General features: G+C 41.1%; 1 pseudogene; it reads right to left on the bottom strand.

Annotated features, from left to right (window-relative positions):
• Nucleotides 1-14,000, bottom strand: part of LOC140502186 (ceramide synthase 4-like) — a 37,511-nt pseudogene extending 23,511 nt beyond the window's left edge.
• Nucleotides 14,001-14,406: the final 406 nt, after the last annotated feature.

Genomic DNA, 14,406 nt, shown 5'->3' with positions numbered 1-14,406 from the left:
TAAGGCTAAAGACTTTCTCAGGCCTAAAATTTCCATTCTAGACTCTCAAAGAGTGAGACTTCCAGAAAGCTTGCAGGACAAGTCCTCACCAGGTACTCCCACACCACTAGATCTGGTGTCAAATGTCAGGACCATTCACTATGAATCCTCTAGCTTACATTAAAAGATGTTTCTTTCCCTCTGGAAGAGGGATTCAAACAGAAGGGCAGATCACCTAGGCAGATAATATCTTCCCCAAAAGAGAATGAGGCAAAAACAGCACAGTCCCCATAGCCTTGGAAATTGTGCTAATCTTAACTCCTAGTATATTATAAAGGTTCACAATGCTACCGATGGTTGCTTTGAAATGTATTTTACGTAAAACCTAAGGCATATCAGGTGGGAGAAAGGGGGGACAAAAAGGAGCTGGAAGCCAGAGTTTTCCAAAAGATTGTGTGAACCCTAACAAGCTCAAAAGATGAATATTTTATACAGGTCATATTGTTTAAAAGTGTAGAGTTGTTGATATTTGGTAGTAGCTCTCTAAGCGCCTTAATTTAATTGGAAACACTGCAACTTATTGTGTATTGATTGGTAGCAAATACAGTTAATGAAGATGATGAAGCTATGCTACCCATTCCCATTCCCAGCCCCATGCCTATCCCCATAAATGACAAACTCACAATGCAGATTGATAGCATACATTTTATACAGGTCCAATGAAGAAATTTATTTTACTTGGCTATTTATATTTGTTACAAGGAACTGTTTACATTTTAATAAGTTTTTATTGATGCATTTATTTTTTTTAAACATCACCACAGTTTTCTTCAGTATCTCTCTCTCTTCCCCTCCCAGACAACCAACCATATAACAAATGGTATTTGTTAAGACAAAAAGAAAAAAGAAGAGGAAAAATTCAGCATAACTGATACCTACATTGAAAAAGTCTGAAAATAACATGTAATGCACAAGGCTTATGGATCTCCTACCTCTGCAGAGAGGCTGAATGGAATGTCTTCTCATATTTCTTTTTCTGAGATGTGCTTACTATTTGTAATTTTATAGCGGGATGGTAACAAGAAGGAGGGAGTGAGGATAAGGAGTAGAGTTCTTCCCTCAAACTTTTTAAAAACAAAATTCAAAGAGAATAAAAGGAAGGCCAGAAGGAAGGGCAGACTAACAGGACAGCTTTGAAAGAGTAGCTTTACATGTTAATTTTATTACATACTTGGAAAGCAAATTGTACATGGTAAAGATTTAGAGTTTTATGTAAAATTTCCTTTTTTTCTTAACAGGAAGATAAGCAATCAGATGGCTCAATGTATAGATTGTTGGTCTGGAGTCAGGAAGACCGTGTGACCCTGGGCAAATCACTTAACCACTGTCTGCCTTAGTTTCCCCACCTTGCAAAATGGAAATAGTAATAGCACCTACTTCACAGGGTTGTTGTAAAGACCAAGTGATACATTTAAAGCACTGAGCACAAAGCCTGGCATATAGTATGTACTTAATGAATGCTTATCCCCAGTGTCAAGATATTTGGAAACACCCTTTGCCCCAGAGCTAAAGCCCAGGAAGTAGGCTATGCCCTAAGCTTGGCATAAAAACAATCCTTTGCATTTTGGATAATTTCATCTTCTGGCAACGTTTATTGCTTTGACTAATACCAGGTGTTCACTGCCCCATATTTCCTAGGGACCTAAGAGCCATTCATCACACTTCTTGACATGTTTATCATCCCTGTTTCTTGTAATAGCTGAGTGAACCAAATCAGGTACTGCACTTCTATTCTCACAAAGTTAACTCTTGTTCTGCACCCCGCTGTTATTCAGTCAGTTTGGAGACTGTTCCCACAGGACCCAGGAACAGCCGCATTGTCTGTACGTGAGCTTGCTGTGGGAATTGCTCAACACCTAAGAATGATTATGTCATGGTCCAGCCACTTGTGGTTGTTTATGTATGTTGTTTGTGTATAAAAACACCGTCTTGCCTCAGCAGTTAAGCCCTCCTCCTCAGGAGGACTTCTGTTTTCCAGTATTTTCTCACTGTGAAATTAGTTAAACTTCTGTTTGTGTCCTGATTCTTCTGCCTCTGGCCTACTTTGTCCAGCTCTGGCCACTCACAGGTTAGAGGCTGGTTCCATTCTGGTTAACACCTACTTCCAGTTCTATAATGTACATGGAAATGCTCATTGCATTTGGTGTTGAGTTCAGGATTAAAATAAAGGAAAACCATTTTTAAAAGAAAAACAAACTTGCTATGTGAGCTGGAGCTTCTTTGAGGATAAGTTCCATGTTATTGATTTGATTATCTTAGGAAGCTCCAGGCTGTTTCACTAATGTCACAGAAGGGCAGATGTTTGCAGGCCCAAGGTGGAATGTTGAAAAAAGAAAGCCTCAAGTTTATTAGACAATGGGCATGGTAATCATACTCCTTATGGAACATAAATTTATAAATTGACCTTCAGAAGATAACTTTTTTTTTAAGTTCTTGCATTGTTACGAAGTTCCAGGTTTACCAGAAAAAAACTCTCACACTGTGGTCATTGCTGTGCACAAAGTTCTCCTGATTCTGCTCCTTTCACTCAGCATCAGATCATATGTCTTTCCAGGCCTCTCTGAAGTTTTCCTGTTCATCATTTCTTATACTACAATAGTATTCCATTATATTCATATACCATAATTTATTCAGCCATTCCCCAGTTGACGGGCATCCCCTTGATTTCCAGTTTTTGGCCACCACAAAGAGTGCTGCTATAAATATTTTTGTACATGTGGGACCCTTTCCCATTTTTATGATCTCTTTGGGATACAATCCTAGTAGCGATATTGCTGGGTCAAGAAGATAACTTTTTATACTTTTCTTTGACATCAGATGGAACTGAGAAAATGTTTCAGCATATCTTATGAGAATTTAGTTGCATACTTTATGACCTACCCCTGACTGAAGCATAAAGCTGTTACAGCTGTGTCTCACTTCCCTTCATCATCCCCTTCATTTGTTGCATGTACCAAATTTCAGTTCAAGGAGGCTAAAGTGGGGCATAGAGTCTATTATGGGGAACTGACAGGTGAGTCTTAGTCTGCCAGCTCAAGGAAGGGTTGTGGGAAGGATGTTAAATTCTTTCTCTCACTCTGTCTCATCTCCTGACTTCTATTACTCTGTGTCTTGACCTCTGTGCAACACCTCCCCAGCCCCTTCTCCAGAACACTGGCAGAGTTGGCTGTCTAATTCAGGAGAGTGGTTTGGACCAATTCTTACAATCCCTGATAAGGAAGAGGCTCCTCCATATCTACATGAAGACATTTATAAAAGATATAAAGATGTACCGGATTACTATCTCCTGAGAAACAATTTCTGATCCTTTAACAGATGGTGGTGGTGGTGGTGGTGGTGGTGGTGGTAGTGGTGTGTGTGTGTGTGTGTGTGTGTGTGTGTGTGTGTGTGCGCGCGCGCGCGCGCGCGTGTGTGTGTGTGTGGTTTGAACTGAAGGGAGGGAGAGGATGTAATGGGGAAAACTTTCTTTTTTCTGTATCCAAAATCTGCTTTCCCCTTGGTTGTATTGCTTTAAGCTTTCTGTGTTGACTTCAGTCTAGTTCTCTTCCTTAAGAACAGAATTATTGTGTTTTGTTACTGTTTTCCTGCAAGATACCTACTCTTCAAACACCAAGGGAGACACAGGCCTCTCTGCTGTTTCTTCCACATGCTGTCCCATTTCCCTACTCCAGGCATTTTTAGTGACTGCTCCTCATACATGGAAGGCTCTCCTTCCTCTCTTGATCCCCTGGTTTCCCTGGATTCCTTCAAGTTTCAGCTAAAGTCCCGTCTATGGCAACAAGGCTTTCTCAGTTCCCATTAATTCTGGCATCTTCCCTCTAAGATCATCTCCAATTTATCATATATATGTATATATATATACATATATATGTGTATGTATACACACACATACACACGTATATACACATCATGTATGTTTATCATACATATACATCATGTACATTTGTCATATATGTATATGTAAAGCCAATTATTGCAGCACACCTGAGAACTGCTGCTGTGAATGATTTCAAGAATGTAATCACATAGTATAAGGAACCCTTTATTTATTTAGCAACAAACTAAACATTGTTTAGTAAAGTATGACATTCATGGCAAAATCTTTAAGTAAAACATATCATTCAACATATATACATGTATATGTATATATAAATATGGATATGAATATATGTATATATACTCAACGATGGCAACATCCTTAATCAATACCAAATATCCAATTTTTTCAAAATACCACACCATCTACTCCTAGGCTACAGTAAGAACAATCTTCTTAATCAATACACGGTGGCTAAATAAAGTGCTCTCTCATCTTGCCTCAAGACCTACTTACAAACCCCAGGGCTCCTCCTCTGTGGGCTGACAGCCTCCAGCTCTGGTCTGGGTTCATACGCAGGCAGCTCTTTGCTTCTGCTCCGTGTCTCAGCTCATGGGAACTGTTCCACTCCAAACTCTTCCTGCTTTTGCCTGATGGCAGGTTCCATGGGCTCTTGCCCACAGCTTCTATTTCTAGGAAAACAAGGCTTAACAGGGCTTTTAATATTTATACACATTACCAGTACTATCATCTCAATTCATTCATAAAAACCAACAGACAGGACTTCTGTCTGAGAAATCAACACACATCAACAGTAGAGTGTCTGTCTGAGAAAACAACACAGACCAACAGACAAGGCTTCTGTCTGAGGAACTAACACAGATCAATAGACAGAGTGCCAATATCACCAATATTCTTTCTATTGGGTCTCCCCACTAGCAAGTTCCTCTAGCCCTCTCATGGTTGCTTCTCTCTCAGGTCTACTTCTGACTGTTTTCTCTCTACAATACATATACTGTTTCTAACCAAAGACTCTTGGTTGATACAAAGGCAAAACTCAATCAAAGGCACTTGATTGACTAAAACTCAAACAGCAAAAGATCCTAAATTGCTTGCCATTACAGCGTATGTACATAAATATGTGTACACGTAATATATTTGTCATACATATAATATATCATATATATTTATCATATACATGCAAAAGGCAGTCTTTGTTCTCAAGGAGCCTACAGCCCAATGAAGGAGAAAGCATGCAAATAATTGTACAAATTATATGTAGATGACTATGTGGATGAATATATGTACATATTTGCTTGTGTATTGTCACCTCCATTAAACTGTAGGCTCCTTGAGAGCAGGGATTGTCTTTTGCTGCTTTTTTTTTTCAGTATCCTCTGCACTTAGCATAGTGCCTGGCACATGGTAAGTGCTTAATGCACTTTTGTTGACTTGATTGCATTTAAGAATGAGAAGAGGACAAAAATAAAATCTTCCATGAAAGTTTACAAAGTTGACAGAACTAGTATTCCCAGAATCCTCAAGATCACTCACTCTGGTCTATTTGAGTTGTCTTAAACGTTGTCTTTGAAGCATATCCTTCAGACATGGGGACTGTCTTCCCCTATTCATTCACTTGCCTAAAGTTCCATCTCATGGGAGCTGCTGAATGGTCTAATTCTTCCTCAATCCCCTCTCTTGCTCAGTGTCAGTTCTCAAGAAACCCTGAGGTGAATACTGGACGAGTCCTTGAAGTCTACCCCCTCCAGTCCTGCTGCTGACCTCACTTAAGCCCATCTGTTTCTCAGTCCATAAATATTGATTAAACACTGACTGTGTACCAAGCACTGTTCTAAGCACTGGGACACAAAGAAAGGCAAAAACATGGTCCCTGCCTTCAAGGAACTCACATTCTAAATGGGGAAGATGACATGTAAATTGTTAGGTACATGTAAAGCACATACAGAGAGGTAATCTTGGGGTGGGGGACAAAGACTAGGAAAGACCTCCGTATAAGGTAAGTCTTCAAGGAATTCAGAGCATCTGGGAAGTGCAAATGAGGGGAGCATCCTTGACATAGGTCTGAAACCCTATAAATATACCACTATATTCACTGACACAGCTGCACAGCTGTGAAAATAGACATCAGCAATGAAGCAGATGTGGAGTTTTGTTTGTATCACGGCAGTGAGCAAGTACAGAGACTGAGCATGGGAGACCTAGAGGTGAGGAACACGTATGGAGGAGAAAAATGTACTGCCAAGACTGCAGGATTGCCCAGGTTCTTTTGTTCTATCCCCCTGTCCCGTGTCTCATAGTGACATCTTGGTGAAGCACACGGGTCCTGCTCTCTGCTGGACTCACTGCTCCTCTGGTTGACCAAAATCTCTGCCACCTTTGATTTCAGGCCAAGCTAAAATCTTTGACTAAAAGATGGCCAAGCTCATTCAGAAGGAGCCAGAGCCCCATACCTTTGGGCCAATGTAAAGATTCGGAGTCAGAGCTTCCTTTCCTTGGAATCTCAGCTCTGAGGTCTGATGTCTCCTGAGAGGCAGGATCCCAGCTACACACACCAAGCTTTCTCCTTACTTCCTCCCCGAAAGCTTAGGGGTTCTGGAAGTTGTGTTCCTGATTCCCCTTTTAGGCTGTATGCAAATACTCCTTTTATGGTCATGTGTTTCTGCCATGAGACACCATTGAGATGAGGCTGAGATAGTAGGAGTGAGGGTATTCCCTTCGTACTCTTTCCCTCTTTTCCCCTTTCATTGCATTCATCCCATTCCTTCTCTTCCTCTACTCTACTCTCCCCTCCTCCTCTCCTCCTCCTCTCTCTTCTCCTTTCCTTTCCTTCCTTTTCTCCCTTCTCCCTCCCTTTCCTCACCTCTCCTTCCCTTTACTCTTCTCTTTTTCCCTCCCCTTCCCTCTCTTCCTATTACCTCCCCTTCCCTCTCCTCCTCTCCCGTCCCTTCCCTTTCCTCCTCTCCTCTCCTCTCCCTTCCCCTTCCCTTGGCTCCTCTCCTTTGCCCCTTACTCACTCCCTAACAGATGCTCACTTTGAGTGAGGTAATGCCCATTTAGCGAATAGTCCTCTTTAAGAAGTCAGTACAAGGATGGCCCCCTTTAATTAGAAAAAGAAAAAGAAAAAATCAAACCAGGAGGGGAAGACCCTCAGGGTTGCTGTTACAAAGAGAAACAGTTACCATTGACATTCACTTTGAAGCAGGAGGGCCCAAAATATAGGCATTAAGTGGAGTTTGGGCAGGGACCTATTGTGGTCCAGTCTATGAGTTTAGGAGTGAAATGGGTGAGAAGAAATAAAGAAAGAGAGAGAGAGAGAGAGAGAGAGAGAGAGAGAGAGAGAGAGAGAGAGAGAGAGAGAGAGAGAGAGAAGGAAGGAGGGAGGGAGGGAAGGAAGGAAGGAAGGAAGGAAGGAAGGAAGGAAGGAAGGAAGGAAGGAAGGAAGGAAGGAAGGAAGGAAGGAAGAAAGGAAGGAAGGAAGGAAGGAAGGAAGGAAGTAGAGGGAGGGAGGAAGAAAGAATGAAAGACAGGAAGGCAGGAATCTAGCCGATAAATCCCAAGCTAACTGGGGAGCTTACAAGCCATCAAAATTCACCTTCCTTTGAAGAGGAGAGGGAGAGGACAAGCTGAGTTACTCAATAGGTCACTGGATCCAGAGGGCTGTGGAGGAGAAAACGAAGCTGGTGATATTGCACAGCCCTCCCTCCCTCAAATCCAAGTCAACTGCAAGTCATGTCATCATCACTTTTCTGCTATCATGGTCCTCTTTGAAAATGAAGGACAAACACAACAACCTTAACAGATATTAGAAACTTTGGGAGAGCTGAAAGGGGCCTCAGGGTACTGTTGGTAACTGCTTTTCTTTTCATCTCTTCAGAGTGGACTCCTTCAGCACTAACTCTTTCCATAGAGCTGACTGATTTTAGAGCCATCTTCCTTTAACAATATATTTTAAATTTATTTTTTAATTAACAAAAATTTATTTTCTCTCCCCTCCTTTTCCCCCAATTTAAAAACATAAAAGACAAACAAAACCCTTATGACACATATGCTTGGTCAAGCAAAATAAATTTCTACATGGTAGTAATATATAGTCCAAATATGTATGTTGCACTCTGCACCCTGAGCATTTCATCTTTCTGTCAGGAGACGGGCAGGGTCAGGTTAGTCCCTTCTCTTTCTCTGCTCCTTAGTCAGGGACTGAGGCAGGGATGGGCCTGATACTGAATCCCTAAATTAACTCCACTGAGGCAGAGGAGGCTATTGCCTAATATAATACTTAAGCAACCCTAAGGTGACAGGAAAGGATTCCTACAACAAAGAGACTGTCATTATGGCCTGAAAAGTGTGTCCCAGGGTAGATGACCAACAGAGTCCCTACAATGTTATAATGTTTTCTCTCTTTCTCTCTGTCATTCCTTTTCTGTCTGTCTCTCTATCTGTCTAGACAGAACAGACAGAACACTAACATAAAACATGCAAAAGCAATTAAAATACAAAAGAGACTTATTTTGCCTCTGCTTGAATCAATAGCATTAATTCAGTTGAATATATTGCTAAATTATCTTCATGGAAAAGCAAAGTGACTCCATGTATGTGTCTCCCTATGTTGCCACTCCATATTGACTGCGTTAAAAAAAACAGCAAACAAACAAAAAAATCAAACCTGAAAAATCAAACCAACATTGACTACTCATTAATGACAAAATTACAAAGACATATACTATAATTACTATATATATTAATTACTATACACAGTTACTATACACCACACAAAGCAACTATGCAGTGGATAATAACTGCTTCTAATCAGTCATTCAAAGGTCATATAAATCAGAGTCTGAGTTTCTCCACTCTCAGTGTTGTTCCATGATTCCAGGTGCTATTTCCAAATCCATTTCAGGAAGCTAGCAACTCTGAAAATTGAGATTATAAGTCATTAGAAATCTCAAGTCTCTCCCACTACTTGGGAAGGAAGGAAGGGTCTTTTCAGGCTTAGTATCCTGTCCCAGACAGTTTCTAGCATGTGGATGTGCCCCCTTTCACTGATTTAATGAACTTTTCTTTTCCAATTTGCTCTAGATTTTCTCAAATGCCTTTTATGAGTGCTAGAGGCTGTTGTTCTCTTTACAAGACAGACATTTGTATCAAGCATTTTTCCAAGGGGAATTTATGGCTCTTGTTATCTCACTAACTGGGAGTGAGTCATATTTCAAGAAGGATGGATGGGAGTGGAAAGAAATCTGAGTGAGGGAGAGCAATTAGAGGTCTATTGTAATGGTCAAGAGGTGGAAAGGGATTGAATTGGGGTGGTGGGTATGAAAGAGAGAAGAAAAGAAATACATACACGCACACATGTATGTATACACACCAGGCACTGTGCTAAGCACTTTGTAAATATCATCTCACTTGATTCCCACAGCAGCTCTACAGGGTAGGTGCTATTATCATCCCCATCTTCCAGATGAGGAAACTGGGGTAAACAGAGGTTAAATGACTTTCCCAGAGTTTCACATTTAGTAAATGTCTGACCTCAGATTTGAACTCACTTCTAGGGTCTAGGTGCAGCACTCTATCCACTTTCTCTCATCGTGTGAAGTCAAGGGACAGATACGAAAGATATTATGGAGATAGATATGTAAAACCAATTGGATGTGATGGAATATTTTTCACCTAGTTGATGAAGAAAAGTCTCCAAATTGTAAGAACCTGGGTTAATGAAGAGATTGTGGTGTCCCTGACAGTAATAGGAAAGTATATCAGAAGGGTGGACTTGAAAGGAAAAGATGGTACAATGATAATACATTCTTGCTCATCCTGGGTTCACTCTTTGAGGGATGTAATCACAACCACAAAGTGATCTGGGGGGCAGGTGGTAGGAGGCAAATGTTCCCAAAGGTACCTACCCAGCTGCTGCTGTAGTCATCCTGTAGCCCTTAGAACTTCCCTGACAGACAGACTTCTAGCTCAGAAGGGGAAGAGATTGGGAAGTAGCACAGATGAGGGATGAGGAATATGGCAGTCAGGGGGATAGTGTTGTTAACAAGTCCAAATGATTGGCTGTAATGGGCCAGGGTCAGATGCCATGGCATGCCATTTTTTCACTCTCCGATTTGTTGCTTACATGCCCTTTAGGGCTGATTCACAGCCCTGTCCCCACTTTGGAAACTACTGGTCTAGGCAATTCTCTAAGACTACAGAACTGCAAAGAAGGTGCTAACCTACAATGACTGAGAGCTTCTCAGTGAAGGCTTCCTTATACCAGCTATCTCTCTAGAAAACTGTCCCCAGCTTAGGTGGTCATAGATTCAGTATTTGTCTTTATTCTTCAGCTTCATGTTTCTCGGGGTTTTCTTTTAGTGGCTAGATCACTTCTGTACATTCCTTCTCATTTACTGACCTTCACATCTACATTGTGCCATGAATTCTCTAATTCTCTCTCTTTTTCTCTCTCTTTCAATGTCTCTCTTTCTGTTTCTGTCTGTCTCTCTGTCTCTCTTTCTCTCTCCCCCTCTCCTTCTCTCTCTCTTTTTCTGTCTTTGTCTCTGACAGATTGATTATCTTGCAACCCAGCCCAACTCTGTTGCAAGTCACTACATTTCTCTTTGTTTTGATTTGATATTTCACTGCTAGGTAGCATGATGGATCGAGGTTTCACTCTCCATCATGTCTCAATACCCAGCTTGGTATGCTAGAGAAATCAGAGACTTGTCTTTTGGTGGGATCTGGAACTCTCTCTCTCCCCTGGTTGAGCTGAGTTACCTCACTCCTAATGGGAGGGTTTCTTCACTTTATATTATCTGGTGTATGTTTTCCCATGTATACTGATTTCTCTGTTTCCTTGAGAAGGGGGAGGAGCTATTAACTTAGATAAATGGGTTTCTTGACTACCTACTATGTATGGAGTCAAGAATGTCTGAATTCAAATGCCACTTCAAATACTTATTAACCGTGTGACCTTGGACGCTCAGTAATTTACCCTCTGTCTGCTTTAATTTCCTTACCTGTAGAGTGGGTATCATAATAGCGCCTGTCTCCCAGGCTTGTTGAGAGGATAAAATGAGATAATGTTCATAAAGTTCGTGACACATCATAAGTGCTTAATCATTGCTTGCTTCCACCCCCTTTTTTGGATTCACCACATGAATTTATTCATTTTATGTTGTGAGAGCTTTCCCTCACACATAGTGTCGGATTTCATTGTGTGGCTCAGAGATAGGAAGAAGAGACATCTCTAACCCCTTCTGCCCTCATATTTCTCTTTCTTTAGTTTGTTCCATGAAGGGAAGCAGGAGGCTGGAACCAGAAGTTGGTCACTCTGCTCTCCTCAGAGGGAGGGGGTTCTGGATTGTTGTTGCTCAGCTTTCATTTTCAAAGACCGGTGACATCAAGGGTGATGTCTTGACTTGTGCATGGATTGGATTTAAGTGAGGTGGAGTTGTGTAAAATCATCAGGCTCACTCTCTTTTCCAGTCATCAAAGTCCAATGTCAAGATGGCTGTGTATGGCTGTGTATGCAGATGACATTAGACTCTTTGATGTCTGACCAAGTACTAAATGCTCCCCAGTGTCTGCTCAGCTGCCTTCATAGCCATTGAAACAAATAGTCCTCATCTGCCCATTCCACAAGGGAATGCTTGGGAGGGTAGACATCCTTCTAACTCACTGACAGGTATGAGACTGATTAGTTCCCCTCAACCTGGTTTAACCCATCTGCCAAGACAATTTACTGGGGTATGGCTGCTGTGCATGCCACAGCTTCTTGGAGCCACAGGTGAGAGTTGGGTGAATCAGGTGGACACTAAAGGTGGATGGGCAGCCCTCACACCAGAGCTGCTAATTCTCCCTGAATATCCTATACACCCTGGGTATCAGGTTAGAGTTATATCAGTCTTCTCCCTTAAATATTATTAGTTTAGGAGATGTGGTTCTCAGGTTTAAGCTAACTTCTGGTGATTGTTTCATTAACTGAGGGGAATAAGACCCAAAACTTTATATGCAAGGCTTAATTTCCTTCCCACCAAATATCAGTTGCACAGTGAATACACATAGTAGGTAACCAAGAAACACATTTATCTAAGTTAATAGCTCCCCTCACCCCAAGGAAATCAGAGAAATCAATATACATATGAAAACATACACCAGATAATATAAAGTGAAGAAACCCTCCCTTTGGGAGTAGGGTAACTCAGCTCAACCAGGAGAGAGAGACAGAAAGGCAAGTTTCTGATTTCTCTAGCATAACGTGCTGGGTATGCGGACATGATGGAGAAAGCAGTCTTTTCTCATGTTAGCTTCTTCCCAGAGTCTTTTCCTTCAGCCACCTGAAGTGAGATTGACATTATCTATTTTCTCTCTCAAGGCAGAAGCCAGAGGAGCCTGAAACACAAAGAGGCTTAGAGAATCTCAAGAAGTCTGGAGAGCTCTCCTCTATCTCATGCTTGCCAGCTCTGCTCTGTCCCTTACACAGGTGCAGAGCTTGATCAATTGATCAACTGATATGCGATAGAACCCATAGCAGTAATCTTTGGGACTTGGTTTACACTTATACTTCTCTGTTTCCAATCATGTTTTTCATGTTCCAGTTATGATCTAATTTTGGCTCCACATGGCTTCTACTTTTTTGGAAAAGTCTTGAATTAATTACATAACTTTGTGAGCAGGTCATCTGAAGGGTAATTGCCAGTTTTACAGTTTTAAATTTTGGCACACAAGTCATTGGCTCAATTCGATTTCTTTCTTACAAATCTGTAGTCATAAGGTGCCTTCAACTCTCTCCCTTTCTTCCTTTCCAATTCTTTTTAGGCACTTAGATGATTACAATTCAATCTCTATACACATTACACATGTTTAATTTAGTGAACTACTCAGTTTTGCCAAATCACTTAGATTGGCCCATGTGTTTAGGCAAGTCATACTCAAACTGCTAAAAGGTATTGCTTTTCCCCCTAAATATTTCTACAGTGGAAAAAACTTTGTCTCCCCCTCCCTGTTCTCTTCTCCTTAAACACAGATATTCTTTCCCCAAGGCTAAAAATGTTTCCTCTCCAAGAGGAAGAGAGAGAAGACAGAAAGGCTTACACTCTTAGGGAGGAAATTATCAAGCACAAGATAAAGTGGTAGTGAAAGCAGAGATTCTGGGGTTTTGGGAGTCACTGAAAAACCTCCTTTTCTTTTAAAAATTGACTCTCTGTTAAGACTGAACACTTCCTTAACTGAGCAGACTCCATCACAAATACACATCAAAGGGGAAAGAATGAACATCTATTGCCAGCATCCACTCATTCATACAGTGAAAAATATTTTAAAGGCTCTATTTTTTCTTTTGTCTAGAACAAGGGATTTTTATTGTGAAAACTGTTCCCCCTGGTAATCTCTAGTCTATCAGTTCCATTTATTTAAGAAAGTGCAAGTTTCATGGCTACAGTGGATGTACATATAAGACACTGGTCTTATCTGTATTCCCTGTTTCAGAGATTAGAGACTTGTCTCGTCTTGTCAGTGAACACTGTGTTCTGACCTCCCCTGAATTGTGAGGTACCCAGTCTCAGTTCTCACTGATCAGCTGATACCTGACAATCCACATCCACTGGGAGAATCTTTCCTTAGACCTTGACGATGGCAGAAATCTGGTCTAAATTCTAAGGAAGTGCAGTGACAGTCACATGTTATTTAGTAGCCAACACCATATAGGGGAGAAGAACCTGGAACACGATATTCCAGAAGGTAATTGATATGTGCTTATAACCAAAAATAACTTAGCCTGCAAAGTCAATTATAAAGACATGGGGGAAATGAACTTTTAGCATAATACAGGACTTTCTGATGAAAAGATCAGAGCTGTGGGGAAATTTTGGCTTCTCAATATCCTCTTTTCCTGCTATGCCATTTGTGCCCCCCCTAACCAGAACACCATCCTTACACAAGTTGTCTTTTCACTCCACCCTTGATCTGCAAGATTTGCAACCGGGTTCTGGAAAGTGAGAGACAAAACTGCCAGTTCTTTTTTGCCCTGGTCACGGTGCTGGCGAAGCCCCAAACAATTCTGAGATTTCCTCTTGCTTTGACGCACGGCTTCTTTCTGAGTACTGAAATGCTTTGCAGCATGCTCCTGATGAGCTTCCATCACCAATGTATTCATACCTCTCTGTCTTTTATCCTTTAAAATTAAATCTTTGCAGTATGGCTTCTGATCTTATTATTCAACCCAAACTTCTCCCTCCAAAAGTACCAATGACATCTTAATTGCCAAATCCAATAGCCTGGTCTCAATCCTCATTTTTAATGACTACTCTGCAGCCTTCAACATTATAGTTCATCATCTTGTCCTTGATATTCTGCCATCTCTAGGTTTCATCATACTGTTTTCTTCTGATTCTCTTCCAACCTGAGTCCTCCTTTTCTGGTGTCCTATGCCCTCTTTTCTCTATATATTATTTCACTTGGTGATCTCATCAGATCCTAGGATTTCAATGATCTTCTCTATGTAGATGACTTTCAGATCTACTTGTCTAGTCCCTATTTCTCTCCCA

The sequence above is a fragment of the Notamacropus eugenii genome, chromosome 4 (assembly GCF_028372415.1).
Source record: "Notamacropus eugenii isolate mMacEug1 chromosome 4, mMacEug1.pri_v2, whole genome shotgun sequence".
Classification (NCBI taxonomy): Eukaryota; Metazoa; Chordata; class Mammalia; order Diprotodontia; family Macropodidae; genus Notamacropus; species Notamacropus eugenii.
This window is presented reverse-complemented; position numbering and strand designations above follow the sequence as displayed.